Source organism: Notamacropus eugenii, chromosome 1 (genome assembly GCF_028372415.1).
Source record: "Notamacropus eugenii isolate mMacEug1 chromosome 1, mMacEug1.pri_v2, whole genome shotgun sequence".
NCBI classification, from domain to species: Eukaryota; Metazoa; Chordata; class Mammalia; order Diprotodontia; family Macropodidae; genus Notamacropus; species Notamacropus eugenii.
In genome coordinates, this window is record NC_092872.1 from 450,028,153 (window position 1) to 450,043,603 (window position 15,451).

Here is a 15,451-nt window from a genome sequence, read left to right on the forward strand (position 1 = left end):
TGGACTAAAATGATATGGGGGAAGTTAGCTTAGAAACTATGGAAGGTACTCAAGAAAAAATTTCTAAAGATATGAAAAGAAACAATTGTCATGAGGGGGGAAATGGAGTTTATCAGAATAGACCTATATGAATGCATGGGGTAATCACCAATTAACTTGTATTTTTAAAAAGAAACATAAAAAAGATAAAAGCAAAATATGAATATAAGAGTATGTATGGTATGTTACTACAAAAATAATAGTGGAATCAAACATGATTCCAGCAGATTGATGATGAACTGTGTTGCCTACCTTCTAATAGATGGCAGATTCAAGATGCAGAATGAGACGTACATATTTGAGACATGGACAATGTGATCATTTCTTTTGCTTCACCATGCATACTATGGGAATTTTTAAAAATTAAATTGGGGGCAAGAGGGAGAAAAACAAATGTTTGTCAATTGAAAAATAAAATGAAGTGGATAAAATTAAAATGTTAGGAGTGTTAAAAATTACAATGATTTGAAGCTAATTAGTGGGGGGAGATGAAGCCAACAAAAATATAAATATATATCATATTAATACATTATATATTATGTTTTATATATAATATAAATCATACATTTATTAATATACCTACATAATAGCAGTTTTGATAATTAACTACAGAGAGACAACAGAATTGCTTAATTCTTTTTTAGCTTTTGTTTCCTCAATTGGGAGAATTACTTTTGCCCTGGAGATGAACAAAAATGACTAACAGGGTATTGATACACAAGACAAGTAAAGATATAATAAGCCACTAGCTGCCCTTGATGAATCATTGGCATTGCCATTTGAAAGACCATGGAGATCAGGAGAGATAGAGCAAGCCTGGACAAGAGTGAATGTTGTCCTCATTTGAAAAAACAAAAGTAGGGTGAAGGAAAATAGAATGGAATCTACACACCATAGTCAGTCAACAAGCATTTTTTAGGTGTTTACTATGTGCCACATACTGTACTAAGCACTGAGCATACAAAGAAAGGCAAAAAGCAGTTCTTACTTTCAAGAGGATTCTAATGCAGGAGACAGTAATAACTAGGCATTTACACCATATGTACATATATATGTATATGTATACATATACATACATATATATGTGTGTGTGTGTATATATATATATATATATATATATATACAGAGAGAGATAGAGAGAGAGACAGAGAGAGAGAGACAGACAGAGAGACAGACAGACAGACAGAGACAGACAGACAGACAGAGACAGACAGACAGACAGAGACAGAGAGATACTTAGGAGAGATAAAGGTACAGTGATATCCTAATGAGTACATTAGTAACTAAGAGGATGGTTAAGGTCAGAGTACTGAAAGAATTTGCAGATTTAATTGCTAATCCAACGTAGGTGATATTTGACAGTTCATGGAAAATTCAAGATGTGTCATAAGAAGAGAAAATGTTCTAATTCTCAAAAAAAGGAAAGAAAATGATTTTCAAACAAGAGGTCGGTGATCTTGACTTTAATTCTTGGGAAAAGTCTAGAATAGATCATTAAAGAGATGGTTAGTGAACATCTAAAAAGGGAGCAGTGACTACAGGAGCCGACATGATCAGAAAGATCCAAGTTCAAATCCAATTGTAGATAATTATTAACTGTGTGACTTTGAGTAAATTATTTAGCTTCTATTTGCTTCTATTACCTCAACTGCAAAATGAGAATAATAATTAAAAAAAAAAACTATCTTACAGAGTTGTTGTGAAGATCAAATGAGATAATATTTGTAAAGTATTTTGCATAGTCTCTGGAACATAGTAAGTGCTTAATAAATGCTTGTTACCTTTCCCCATCCCCACCCTTCATCAAGAACAGGTCGTGCTAGACCAACCTTAGTTCTTCTTTTGAAGGATTACTAAACTAGTTGATGAGGGGAAGGCTATGGTTCTACTTCCCTAGATTTTAGCCAGAGTTTTACTAAACTGTCTTATATTTATTCCTGTGAAGAAGATGGAGAAACATGGACTAGATAATAATATGATGGGATTGATTCAGAAGAAGTTGCATAGCCATAATCAAAGAGTAGGTGATGTTTTTAAGTGGCTTGTTTTGAAAACTTTTGATTTTACATTGCCCAGGTTCCTAATGTATTTCTCCCTGCTTCCTGCTCCCAGAACAACATCTCATATTTGGAAGCATACCTGCACCCCTTTTGCCTCTTTAGGCTTCACATTACAAAATAACATTAAAATGATACTCTTGGGGTGGAACCAAGATGGCAAAGTAAAGGTAGGGACTTGCCTGAGCTCTCCAAATTTCCTCCAAACAGCATTAAAATAATACCTCAAAATGAATTCTGGAGTGGCAGAATACACAAAAGGATGTGGTGAAACAGTTTTCCAGCCCATGACAACTTAGAAGGTTGGTAAGAAAGGTCTGTCTCACTGGGATGAGAGTGGTATGTAGTTCAGGGTAGGCTGTGACATTACAGGCCCCAGCAAACTAGCAACAGGTCTTGGGGGCAACTGAATCAAATATCATACCAGGAATCCAGAAAATCAAAGGAGAGATTAATAAAATTGAAAGTAAGAAAAACATTGAACTAATAAAACTAGGAGCTGGTTTTATGAAAAAAAAAAAAACAAAATAGATAGACCATTTCTAAATGTGATTTAAAAAAGAAAGAAGAAAACCAAATTACCAGTATCAAAAATGAAGAGTGAATGTGCCACCAATGAAGATGAAATTTAAACAATTAGGAGCTATTTTGTCTAGTTATATGCCAATAAATCTACAATCTAAGTGGAATGAATGAATATCTATAAAAATATAAAGCACCCAGATTAACAGAAAAGAAAATAGAATACTTAAATAACCCTGTCTTAGAAAAAAGAAGCTGAATAAGCCACCAATGAGCCCCCTAAGGAAAAATCCTCAGGATCAGTTGGAGTCACAAGTGAATTCTACCAAACATTTAAAGAACAACTAATTCCAGTACTATAAATTATTTGGGAAAACAGGCAAAGAACAATTCCTTCCAAATTCTTTTTACAACACAAATATGATGCTGATAGTCAAACCACGAAGAGCAAAAACAGAGAAAGAAAACTATAGATCAATTTCACTAATGAATATTGATGCAAAAAATCTTTTTAATTAATTTGCTTTCAGTTTTCTACAATTACTTTCATATATCTTAGATTTTTTTCTCCCTCCCTACCCATTTTTCTCCCCTCCCTCCCCTCTCCCTCCCTGAGACAGTGTGCAACCTTATATAGGTTCTACACATACATTCTTATTAAATATATTTTCACCTTAGTCATGTTGCATAGAAGAATAAAAATCAATGGGAGAAATCATAAAAAACAAAATATAACACAAGAGAAAATGGTCTACTTCATTCCGAGATCCAATTCCATAGTTCTTTCTCTGGATGTGGAAGGCATTTTGATGCAAAAAACTTAAATAAAACACCAGCAAGGAGATTACAGCAATATAGCACAAAGATGATACACTATGACTAGGTAGGATTTAAACCAGCAATGCAGGGAATATTAGGAAATATTAGGAAAACTATCAGCACAATTGATCTCATTAATAACAAAACCAACAGAAATTATATTGTCTCAATAGATGCAGAAAAACCTTTTATCAAAATACAACATTCATTCCTATTAAAAAATCTGGAAAACATAGAAATTAATGGAGTTTTCCTTAAAATGATGTCTCTATCTAAAACCATCAGCAAGCATCACCTGTAATGGGGATAAGCTAGAAGCCTTCCAAATAAAAGCATGGGTGGAGGAAGGATGCTGGTTACCACCAGTTTTATTCAATATTGTACCAGAACTGTTAGCTATAGCAATAAGAGAAGAAAAAGAAATAGAAGGAATTACAGTAGGTAATGAGAAAACAAGACTATCACTTCTTGCAGATGATATAATGGTACAGTATCCTAGAGAATCAATTAAAACTTATTTGAAATAACTAAAAACTTTAGCAAAAGTTGCAGGATATAAAATAAACCCACCTAAATCATTAGCATTTCTATATATTACAAAGTTCAGCAGCAAGAGAGAAAGGGAAATTCCATTTGAAATAATGGTAGACAGTATAAATACTTGGGAGACTGCCTTCACAGACTATATGAACACAGTTACAAATCACTTGTCAGAGAAATAAAGTCAGATCTGAACAATTGGAAAATATTAATTGCTCATGGGTAGGCTAAGTTAATACAATAAAAATGACATTTTTTTCTAATCAAATTACCAAAAATATTTTATAGAGCTAGAAAAAGTAATAACAAAAATTCATCTGAAAGAATAAAAGATCAAGAATATCGAGGGAATTAATGAAAAAAATGTACAGGAAGGTAGCCTAGCCATACCAGCTTTCAAACTATATTATAAAGAGGTAATCATCAAAACAATCCTGTACTGGCTAAGAAACAGACTGATGGAACAGTGGAATAGGTTAGGTACACAATATACAGTAACAAATGACCATAGTAATCAAATGTTTGATAAATCCCAACATCCAATCTTTTGGGAGAAGAACTCATTATTTGCCAAAAACTTCTGGGAAAACTAGAAAATGGTTTGGCAGAAAGTGAGTATAGGCCAATATCTCACACTGTGTTCCAAGACAGAATCTAAATGGGTACATGATTTAGACACAAAAAGTGATGCCATAAGCAAATTAGGGGAGCATGAAATAGTTTACTTGTCAGACCTATGGATAAGTGAAGAATTTTTGACCAAACAAGGGACAGAGAATACTACAAGATGTAAAATGGATAATTTTGATTATATTAAATTTAAAAGTTTTTGCACAAACAAAACCAATGCAACCAAGATTAGAAGGAAAGCAGAAAACTGGGAAAGAATCTTTACAAGTACCTCTGACAAAGGCTTCATTTTTCAAATCTATTGAGAACTGAGTCAAATTTATAAGAATACAAGTTATTCCCTAACTGATAAATGGTTGAAGCATATGAAGAGACATGAAGTTTTCAGTTGAAGAAATCAAAGCTATCAATAATCATGTAAAAATGCTCTGTCACTATTGATTAGAGAAATGCAAAATAGAACAACTCTGAGATATCACCTCATGCCTATCAGATTGGCTAATATGACAAAAAAAGGAAAATGATAAACGTTGGAAGGGATATGGGAAAATTGGGAAATTAATATACTGTCAGTGGAATTGTGAACTGATCCAACCATTCTGAAGAGCAATTTGGAATTATGTCCAAAGGGCAATCAAACTGTGCATATCCTTTACTCCAGCAATATCACCACTAGGTCTTTATCCCAAAGAGATTTTTCAAAAAAGAGAGAAAAGGACCTATTTATACAAAAATATTTATAGCAGGCTTTTTTGTTGTGGCAAAGAATTGGAAGTTGAGGAAGTCTATCAACTGGGAAATGACTGAACAAGTTGTGGTATATGATTATAATTGAATATTATTGTGCTATAAAAAGTGATGAGTAGGGTGCTTTCAGAAAAACCTGAAAAGACTTATATGTACCAATGCAAAGTGAAGTGAGAAGAACCAGGAGAACATTGTACATAGTGACAACAATATTGTATGATGATCAACTGTGAATAACTTGGCTATTTCCAGCAATACAATGATCCAAGACACTTCCAAAGGACTCATGATGAAAAATTCTATCCACCCCCAGAGAAAGAACTGATAGAGACTTAATGCAGATCAAAGCATACTATTTTGTGTGTGTGCGTGTGGGGGGTTGGTCTATGTTTTCTTTCACAACATGACTAATACGAAAATATGTTTTGTATGATTGCACATGTATAACCTATATAAAATCAAGCTCAGAAAGGCAGGATGAAAGGAAGAGGGAAAGAATTTGGAACTCAAAAACTTTTTAAAAGAATGTACAAAATTTTTTTACGTGTAATTGATAAAAATAATGTATTCTTTTTTTTAAAAAAGATAATACATTTGTCTGAAGTATTTGGTCCTAACTGAATAAGAAACCTCTATCTGTCTTCCTTTAACTATCAGTTTCAAAACAATGTTATACCCTGAAATCTTTTTACATTATTCTTGCCAAAGAACTAATTGTTTTCTATGAGGAAAATGAGTAAAAATTTCAGAAAGGACTCAAAACTCCTGGAAAATGAATGACAGCATTAAACAGATTTAGAGTAGGCATAACTAAATCTCATTAATATCATTACCTATCTCTGTCCTTAAATGGATTGTACAGTTTAGGATAAAGATTCTCCAGGATACTCTGACAATTGCCTATTGTTCTGTTTAAAATCAACAGTGTTGACTATTGTTCTGTTTCAAATACTGCTGACTGAACTTTCACCTGAGCTCTGTAAGTATGGTTTTGTGGAATTTTGTTTTTGTTTGAGAATACTATAAATTGTGGGTGAAAATAGCTTATGTCACAGAGACAGGTTTTCAAAGACAGGATGAATACTCTCTCTCTCTCTCTCTCTCTCTCTCTCTCTCTCTCTCTCTCTGTCTGTCTTAGATTTCACTTTCTTTCTAAGGAGAGAAGCTTAAAATTAGAATAATTTAATGAATAAATTTTCTCTGGCAGACGTGCTCATAATGCAGAGTTCAGGATTTTTCTTCCACATGTAACAAATAAGAAAAAGAAAAGGAAAAGAAAAACCCCGGTTCAGCAAAAACAACTGACATGCCAAAAGAGTGTGATTATAATTCCTTTACACTGTAAAGAAGGGAATGGGAGTATCTTTTCATATTTTTGTCGATCAGTCTTGGTTATTAAATTTTTATTGTATTCTATTTCATTTGTTTTGTTGTTTTATCCATTTATATTTCTGTAGTCATTGGGTATATTGGTTTCCTGCTTCTCCATACTCCTCTTTGTATCAGTTCAAAAATTTTCCTGGGCTTCTCTATATTGACTATATAGTAATACTAGATTACATTCCTATAACACAACTTATTTAACCATTCTGTGATTCTGTGATTCATGGGTATCTATTTTTTTCTAGTTTTTCTTACTTTGAAAAGTGCTGCAATAAATGTTTCTGTGCATATAGGGCCTTTCTTTTTATGACTGACCTCTTTGGGGCATGTGACTAACAGAAGACTCTCTGAATCCTTAAAGTGTATGGACATTTTAATTAATTTTTTTAACAAAATCCAGTGCTCTTTTAGGAAGTATGATGAAATCCAACCATCAATTTTATGTAAATATAGAATTGCTGTCTATTAATTAGCTTAAGAACTGATCATATGACTAGTGACCTATAGGAAGCTAACTGACTGCAGATATATTATCTAAGAAATCAGTTTACAGGAGAGTCATTTCTTACAGAGAGAATTCCTGACACCAAGAAGCGAGTCAACTTCGGAAGAAGAACACACTTTATTTTTTTTAACACTGATTTTTTAAATAACATTTTGAGTTCCAAATTTTTTCCCTCTATTCCTTCCCTCCTCCCTAAGACAGTAAGCAATTTGATATAGATTATATATGTGCAAGCATGTAAAACATATTTCCATATTAGTCATGTTGTGAAAGAAGAATGAGAATAAAATGAAAAAAATAATGAAAAAAGTAAAGAAAGTGAAAATAGTATGCTTTAATCTGTATTCAGATCCCACCATTTATTTCTCTGGGTGTGGACAGCATTTTACACTATGAGTTTATTGGAATTGTCTTAGATCATTGTATTGCTGAGAAGAGCTAAGTCAATCATAGTTGATCATTGAACAATGTTGCTGTTACTGTGTACAATATTCTCTCCCCTTTTTAAATGGGAATTGCCCTTCACCTTTTCCCTTGATCCTTCTCTAGATTCTAGTGGGAGTTGAGATTTCTGCCCCCTGCCCTTGGGGTTTTGCAATGGACTAACATGGCCTTAAGGGATGCTGCACTCAGGGGAACAGGGCAAAGATATTAGGGAAAAAGATGTTGGGGCCTTGCAGTTCTGGAAGTGTGAGTTGCCATGATCGAATGTTCCCAAATGTGCCTCTGCACAAGTGTGGCTTTTATGTGTACCTAATTTTCCTATTGATGCTGTTTATATTTTTGAGTGACTGTGGCTGATTGGGATATATTTGGTTACTACTGTTCATGGAATATTTTTTAATAGATGGTTTTTCTTTAGCAAATTGTGGCAACTAGCTGACTATTAAAGAATTCAATAATGAGGGCTCACAGGTTATAGTTTTAGCAGTGCAGGCACAGAGAGTACCTTAGATCTAGAATAATTATTCTCTACGGTAACCAACACAAAATATAGAGTTGAGATGGTTATTCCAGAGTGAGGGGTGCAACATATTGATAATTTCAATAGAGTGAAGTGGAGAGAGAGCTGGATGTGGAGTCAATAAAACTTGATTTTGAATCTTGCCTCTAACTCTAGCTATGTGATGATCAACAAGTCATTCAACTTCTCTATGCCTCAGTTTCCTTATTTGTAAAATGAGGAAGGTATACTTAATGGCTTCTAAGTTCCTTACACCTCTAACTATTGTTTCCTTTAATGTTACATTTTGTATTTCTTATTTTAATGTCTGGATATTGTGAATGTGTTGCCTGGGTGCTGGTCAGGCCTACCTTTTATGCTTTGCCTCCATTGGGGCTGCCTGATTGCTGAGCACTGAGGTGCTTGTCTGAGCACTGAGATAGCCTTGTCTCCTTCAGTGCCTTTATCAAATTGACTAGGCACTGAACATTGAAGGTGCTAGTTATTCTATGTTTACCTGGGCTAGCCTCATTTCCTGGTTATGGGTCATGCTTCAGCTTCTGGCTACTCAGGCTTATCTCTTCTTCATGTCTTCTTATGCAGTTCTGGACTGAATGAAGGAACTTACAGTTATTTTTCTTTATCATTATTCCTTCTGGTGCATTTTTAGAGCTTTTCTGGGGGTGTTTGTAGGTGGCTGGATCTCTTCTATGTCTTAACACACCACTCTCTTCCCACAATTTTCCTCCACTGATGCACATCATAACTCACCCATGCTTTCTCTTCCTGTGCAATTCTATTCCATGTCCTTCCACAAATAATCTGGAGCAGATTTACCTCTTGGCTGGGTCATGTCAATATGATAAACATGATGATACTGGCTAAATTAATATACATATACATACACATATATATGTGCCACACCAATCATACTACCAAGGAAATGCTTTATTACTATAATGATATAAAATAAAATCAATTAAAATTCATCAAGATGAACAAAAGGCCAAGGATCTCAAGTGAGATAATGAAAAGGCATGGACAAATGAAAAAACAACCTAATATTATCAGATCTCAAATAATATTATAAAGTAATTATCAAAAGTGTTTGTTATTATTTAAAATAGAAATGTTCAAAGGGAACAGATCTAGTAAGACTTAGAAACAGTCAAATTCAATGCTCAATAAATCCATGAATATACACAAATTATTGAAAAAGGCCTTATTTGACAAGAACTGTTGGGAAAACTGGAGAGAAGTCTGCCAGAAATTAGTTTCAGCTCAGCATCTTTTACCACAAATTATAATAATCTCAAAATGGATACATGACCTAAATATAAAAGGTCACATCTGTAGCAAGAGTGATCAGGAGAAACTCTGCTCCATTTGATAATTCTCTCAAATCCACTTGATGAGATTATAGCAAGGAGGTACCTGTCATGGAGCTAGATGTGCCCATGGTTCCCTTGCTTAGAGACCTGTGCACCGACTCCTTGCAGTGAGCACACAGTGAATACCTGATTGGTCCCCAGTGAAGAGGACTACCTTGATGATGACTGGTCACTGAGTGTCGAGGTTAGATTCTTGTCAGAAGACTCTCCCCACTTTGAGGCCTATAAGAGTGAGTTTTAGAAACATCTCTATCTCCTTTTGGGACCTGTTTCACATTCTTTCTCTCATTTATACATCTAGCAAAGATGAGAGGGAAGACATTTCTTATATCCCCACCCCCATCTCCCTAGCGGCAACGATGGCTTAAAGCAGATACATTTAGCAGTAAGAGGGGAACTTGAGGTTCTAGTTTCTGGTATATTGAGTTCCTGACTGTTTTTTGCCTTTTCTGTTTCCTTTCCTAAGTACAAATCAAAAACTAGCAATAGTCCAAGGTGGACATTTACAGTCTTGAGGGTTCCCTCATGGATAATCTGAAGTCAGACTTCCAGAGCTGAATGCTAACTCCCCAGAAAAAGAACTTCACAAGAACATTGCAAAGATTATGGTCAATAGGATCACCTCTAGAGGACTGAAGCCATGAAATAAGTGCCTAGGAGATCTGGGACTTGCCTATCTTCCATAACAATTGCTGGGAGTGTCTCAGTGCAGATGTGTGATGAATATGAACTAGCCATTCAGCAGCCCCACAAAGGGTCTTTACCTTCTGCGGGCAATACAATTTGTCCAATGGGCTATCCAAATGTATCCTACACTTTTTCATGTGTGCTTTTGAGTCCTTTGTGTCTTATGTAATTTCTATTGTAGAGGAAATAAAAGGTGTCCCATACCAATGCCTCTATTATACATTCAGCATCCTTGTGGGAAGAGGGCTTTTTACCAGGCTTTAGGAAAATCCTAAACAAATAAGAAATAGTGGAAACCATATTTGACTCTGGTATCAGAGTACTTATATTGAGATCTCACCTCTGACACATAATATCTCTATGACCTTGGGCAAATAATTTAATTGTTGTAGGCCTTGGTTTCCCTTTCTGTAAAATGACTAGATGTTATCTGCCTGGATTTATTTGTTTGGAACAAATGGCCTCCTAGGTCTCTTACAGCTCTAAATTTTGCTTTAAAGATTTTCCTGAAAGAATCCATGTGGAGACATTAATGAACCCAAAAATGACCCCTTTTGGATCAGTTCTTTGTAAGAAGTCCTTACAGATACATCTTGAGGCCTTGTCAAGGAAAGGGGTAGTACAAAAAATAATAAGAGGACAATGTAAGGAGATAGCTTTCACAATTATGGTTGGAAATGAGGAGTCTGGGGTAATTGTAAAAGATAAAAGACAGTTTTGGTTATCTAACATTTTAAAAGTTCTTTCATAAACATAGTCAATGTAGTTACAATGAAAAAACCTGTTAAACAGGAGAAAAACACTTCACACTAATATTTCTGTAAAAGGTCCTATATCTAAGCTATATAAGGAATTTATAACAATTCAGAAACTGCTGAATTTAGCAGAAAATGCTAAATGAAAAACGAGAACTCCACAGGATTTACTAATAGGATAGTTCTCTAAGAAGGCAGCATTCAATTCCATCAAAAGCAAAGTATAAGCAAAGCTTAGAGAGATGCAGGATTCCTGGCTCAGTAAGAAGGAAGATGAAATTCAATTTTATGCTGATAGTATAACTGATAGTAACAATGCAAAGCACTTTTATGAACCAAAAACCTATGGTGCATCACAACTACTCAGTGCTGGTGGAGCCACATTGATCAGTGATAAGGACATGATCCTAGAGAGATGGGCTGAACATTTCCATAGTATTCTCAAAAGACCATCATCAATCAATACTGAGGCCACTTTACCTCAAGTTGAAGTCAATCCCTCCTTAGCTGAACTTCCAACTGAAGAACAGGTTTTGAGTGCCATTAGGCTCATTTCATGTGGCAAAGCACCTGGTGCTGATTCTATTCCAACTGAGATTTACAAAGTAGAGGGACCACTGCTCATACAAAAGTTGACTGAAATTTTCCAGGTTATATGGCAAGAGGAGGTTATCCCCCAGGAGTTCAAGGATGCCTCCATTGTCCATCTCTATAAAGGTAAAGGGAATAGATTGTCTTGCGACAATCACAGGGGGATCTCTCTCTTAGTCATTACTGGCAAAGTTCTTGCTAGAGTCCTCCTTAATAGCCTGATCCCTCACCTGGAAGATGGTCATATACCTGAGAGCCAATGTGGCTGAGGAACAGTCAGTATGGTGTTTCCTGCCTGGGAACTCCAGGAGAAAGGCCAGGAGCAGAACAGAAGTCTGTACACAATGCTTGTAGATCTGACCAAGGCCTTTGACCCTGTTAGTTGTGAGGGCTTATGGAAAATTATGTCAAAATTTGATTGCCCAGAGAAGTTCATCAATAGTGTACGTCAATTTCGTGATGGCATGTTTGCCCAGGTTCTGGATAATGGACAATGCTCTCATGCCTTCCCAGTCACCAATGGAATGAAACAGGGCTATGTGTTTGCTCCCATGCTTTTTAGCATGATGTTTTCAGCCATGTTGTCAGCTGATTTCAATGAGGGTAAACGTGGCATCAAGGTCAACTACCATATTGATGACAAGTTCTTCAATTTGAAAAGGCTACAAGCCAAGACCAAAGTGGAGGGAGTGTTGGTGCATAATTTTCTGTTTGCAGATGATTGTGCACTCAATGCAGCCTCTGAAGCTGAGATGCAATAAAGTATGGATCAATTCTCTGCTGCCTGTGCTAATTTTGGCCTAATAATTAACATCAAAAAACACAGGTGCTCCATTAGCCACCAACACACTATATGTGGAACCATAGGTTACAACAAGTTGAGAAGTTTTAAATGCTGTGGATAAGTTCACTTACTTTGGTAGCGTACTTTCCAGGGATGTACACATTGACAATGAGGTTGACACACACACATTGCCAGAGTTAGTTCAGTGTTTGGGAGGCTCTGAAAAAAAGTCTGGGAGAGAAGAGGTATTAGACTGACTACCAAACTGAAGGTCTATAGAGCCATTGTGCTGACCTCATTGTTGTGTGCCTGTGAAACATGGACAGTCTACTAGCCTCATGCCAAGAAACTGAATTGCTTCCATTTGAACTGTCTTAGGAAGATTCTGAGGATCACCTGGCAGGATAAGGTATCACACACTGAAATCCGTGCTCGAGCTGAACTACCAAACATTCAAACTATGCTTCAGAGAGCACAGCTCCAATGGGCTGGCCACATTGTTCGAATGAAAAATGTACACTTGCCAAAAAGACTATTTTATGGAGAACTCTCATGGGACAGATGATCACATGGTAGCCAGAAGAAACAATACAAGGACACTCTCAAGAACTTTGGATTTGACTATGCAACATGAGACACACTGGCACAGGACCACTCAGAATGGTGTGCTTTTTGAGCAAAGCAGAATTGAGACAGCACAAAGGAAATGCAGGATGTGCAAATTGGGATATCCACCCCAAATATTCACGTGGATTATCTGTGCCCATCCTGTGGTAGAGCATTCTGAGCTCATATTGGTCTCATCAGTCACAGTCGGACACACTGAAATTCACTTTATCATGATGATGTCATTTTGGTCCTCTGCGAAGACAAAGGATAACAACCAACCATAAAGAATTGATATGTCTATAAAAACAAATGTCATTCATTAACAGATAAGTAATCAAAGGATATGGACAATTTTTGAGAGCTCACCCATATGCAATAATGCTCCAAATCACTAATAAGAGAAATGCTAATTAAATCATCAGTGAGGTTTCAGTTCTCATCCATCAGATAGACAATGACAATAAAAGATGAGCATGAAAAATATTGTATGGTCTATGAGAAGATAGGGCATACTAATACACTGTTGATGGAGGTGTGATTTGGTACAACAATTCTGAAAGGGAATTATATTTAATAGTTTAGTGAAAAATCACTAAACTGTATATGTCAAAATAACTCTACTAGGAATATAGCCCTAAGGAAGTTCAAGGCTGAGGAATATGTCCCATATGTATAAAGTTACAGCTACACTTTTGTGGTAACAACAACAACAACAACAACAACAACAACAAAATAAACCCAGAAACAAAAGACAAGGTCTATCAATTGTGGAATGGCTTATAATGGAATATTATTGTCATATAAGGAACGTCAAATATGAAGACTTCAGAGAAACCTGGGCAAACTTATGATAAATGAGATAGACCTAAGAGAACAATTTGCACAGTGACCAAATTGATGTAAAGACAAACAACACTGAAAGACATCAGAGTTCAGATAAATGAAGTGCCTATCTTGGTTCCAGGGCATTGTTAGTAAAACATGTCTCCTTCTTTCTAGCTGAAAGGTGATATGCAATATAGCCACAGAATGAGTAATATGTTGAACTTCTGGTTTGGAGTGGGGGACAATAGGTGCCCAATAAAGGTCTGTTAAATTGAATTGTAAGTGGCTAACGCATTGTTTTGCTAAGCCCATACTTCTGTTACATACTTCTGTTACATGGGTGGAGTTGTGTTTGTTTTGAGGGAGGAGAATTATCAAAAAATGAGATCACATTTTAAAAAATATATAATTTTATTCGTAAAAAATAATGAAAAAAATATAGGTTCACTTTAGAGTACCCTTCCTATGGGACTTGATATTTTGTGAATGTCATTGTAATACTGGACTGACAATCTGGTATCCCTCATTACTGACCTACATCCCATTTTGGTTACAGATGATATTGTCTATGCCATTTCTCGTGTACAAACAATTATTAACAATGTGCTATAACTTGGTTATCATTTTTTTCACCTGCAAGATAGCTAGGGCTCTTTCTCTTGAGAATTTTCCTTGGAGAGATCCTTTAGTATTCCACCATTCATGAAATTTTAATATCTTATGTCCAAACAGAAACACCTGGTGAATTTCACCATTTATAAGGAATGTATCTTCCATTTAGATTTTGCTTAGAATATCATGACAATAACAAATGCTTTTGGTGTCTATGTCTTTTTTATCTATTGCAAAATAACAATAGTTTTTATCAAAAAAAATTTTTTTAGCGAAGTAGTAGGATGTAAACTAAATCCACATAAATCATCAGTATTCCAATATATCACAAAACCCAGCAAGAAGAAATAGTAAGAGATATCTCATTTAGAATAACTCTAGACATTATAAAATACCTGGGAGTACACCTGCCAAAACAAACCCAGGAACTATATAAACAAAATTATTGAAAATAACTTTTTATATAAATAAAATCAGATTCAAATAATTGGAGAAATATTAGTTTTTTCATGGGTAGGTAAGGCCAATATAAAAAATGATAATTTTGCCTAAACTAATTAATATGTTTAATGCAATCCCAATTAAATTACCAAAAAATTATCTTACTGAATCAGAACAAATAATAAGATGCATTTGGAAGAATAAAAAGTCAAAAATATCAAAGGAAAATAATGAAAAAAATGTAAAAGAAAGAAATTTAGCATTATCAGACCTTAAACTATATAATAAGATATTAATCATTAAAACTATCTGATAGTGGCCAAGAAATAGAAAGGTAGATCAATGAAGCAGAGTAGACATGCAATTTGCAGCAGCAAATAAATATAGTAACCTCATATTTGACAAATGCAAAGACTGAAGTTTCTGAGATGTGAATATGGAGATGAATTCTTGAATTCATTATTTGGTAAAAGTTATTGGGAAAACTTGAAAGCAGGATGTCAGAAACTGGGTAAAGACTAACATCTTATATTTACCAAGATAAGGTCAAAATGGATACATGACCTAGATA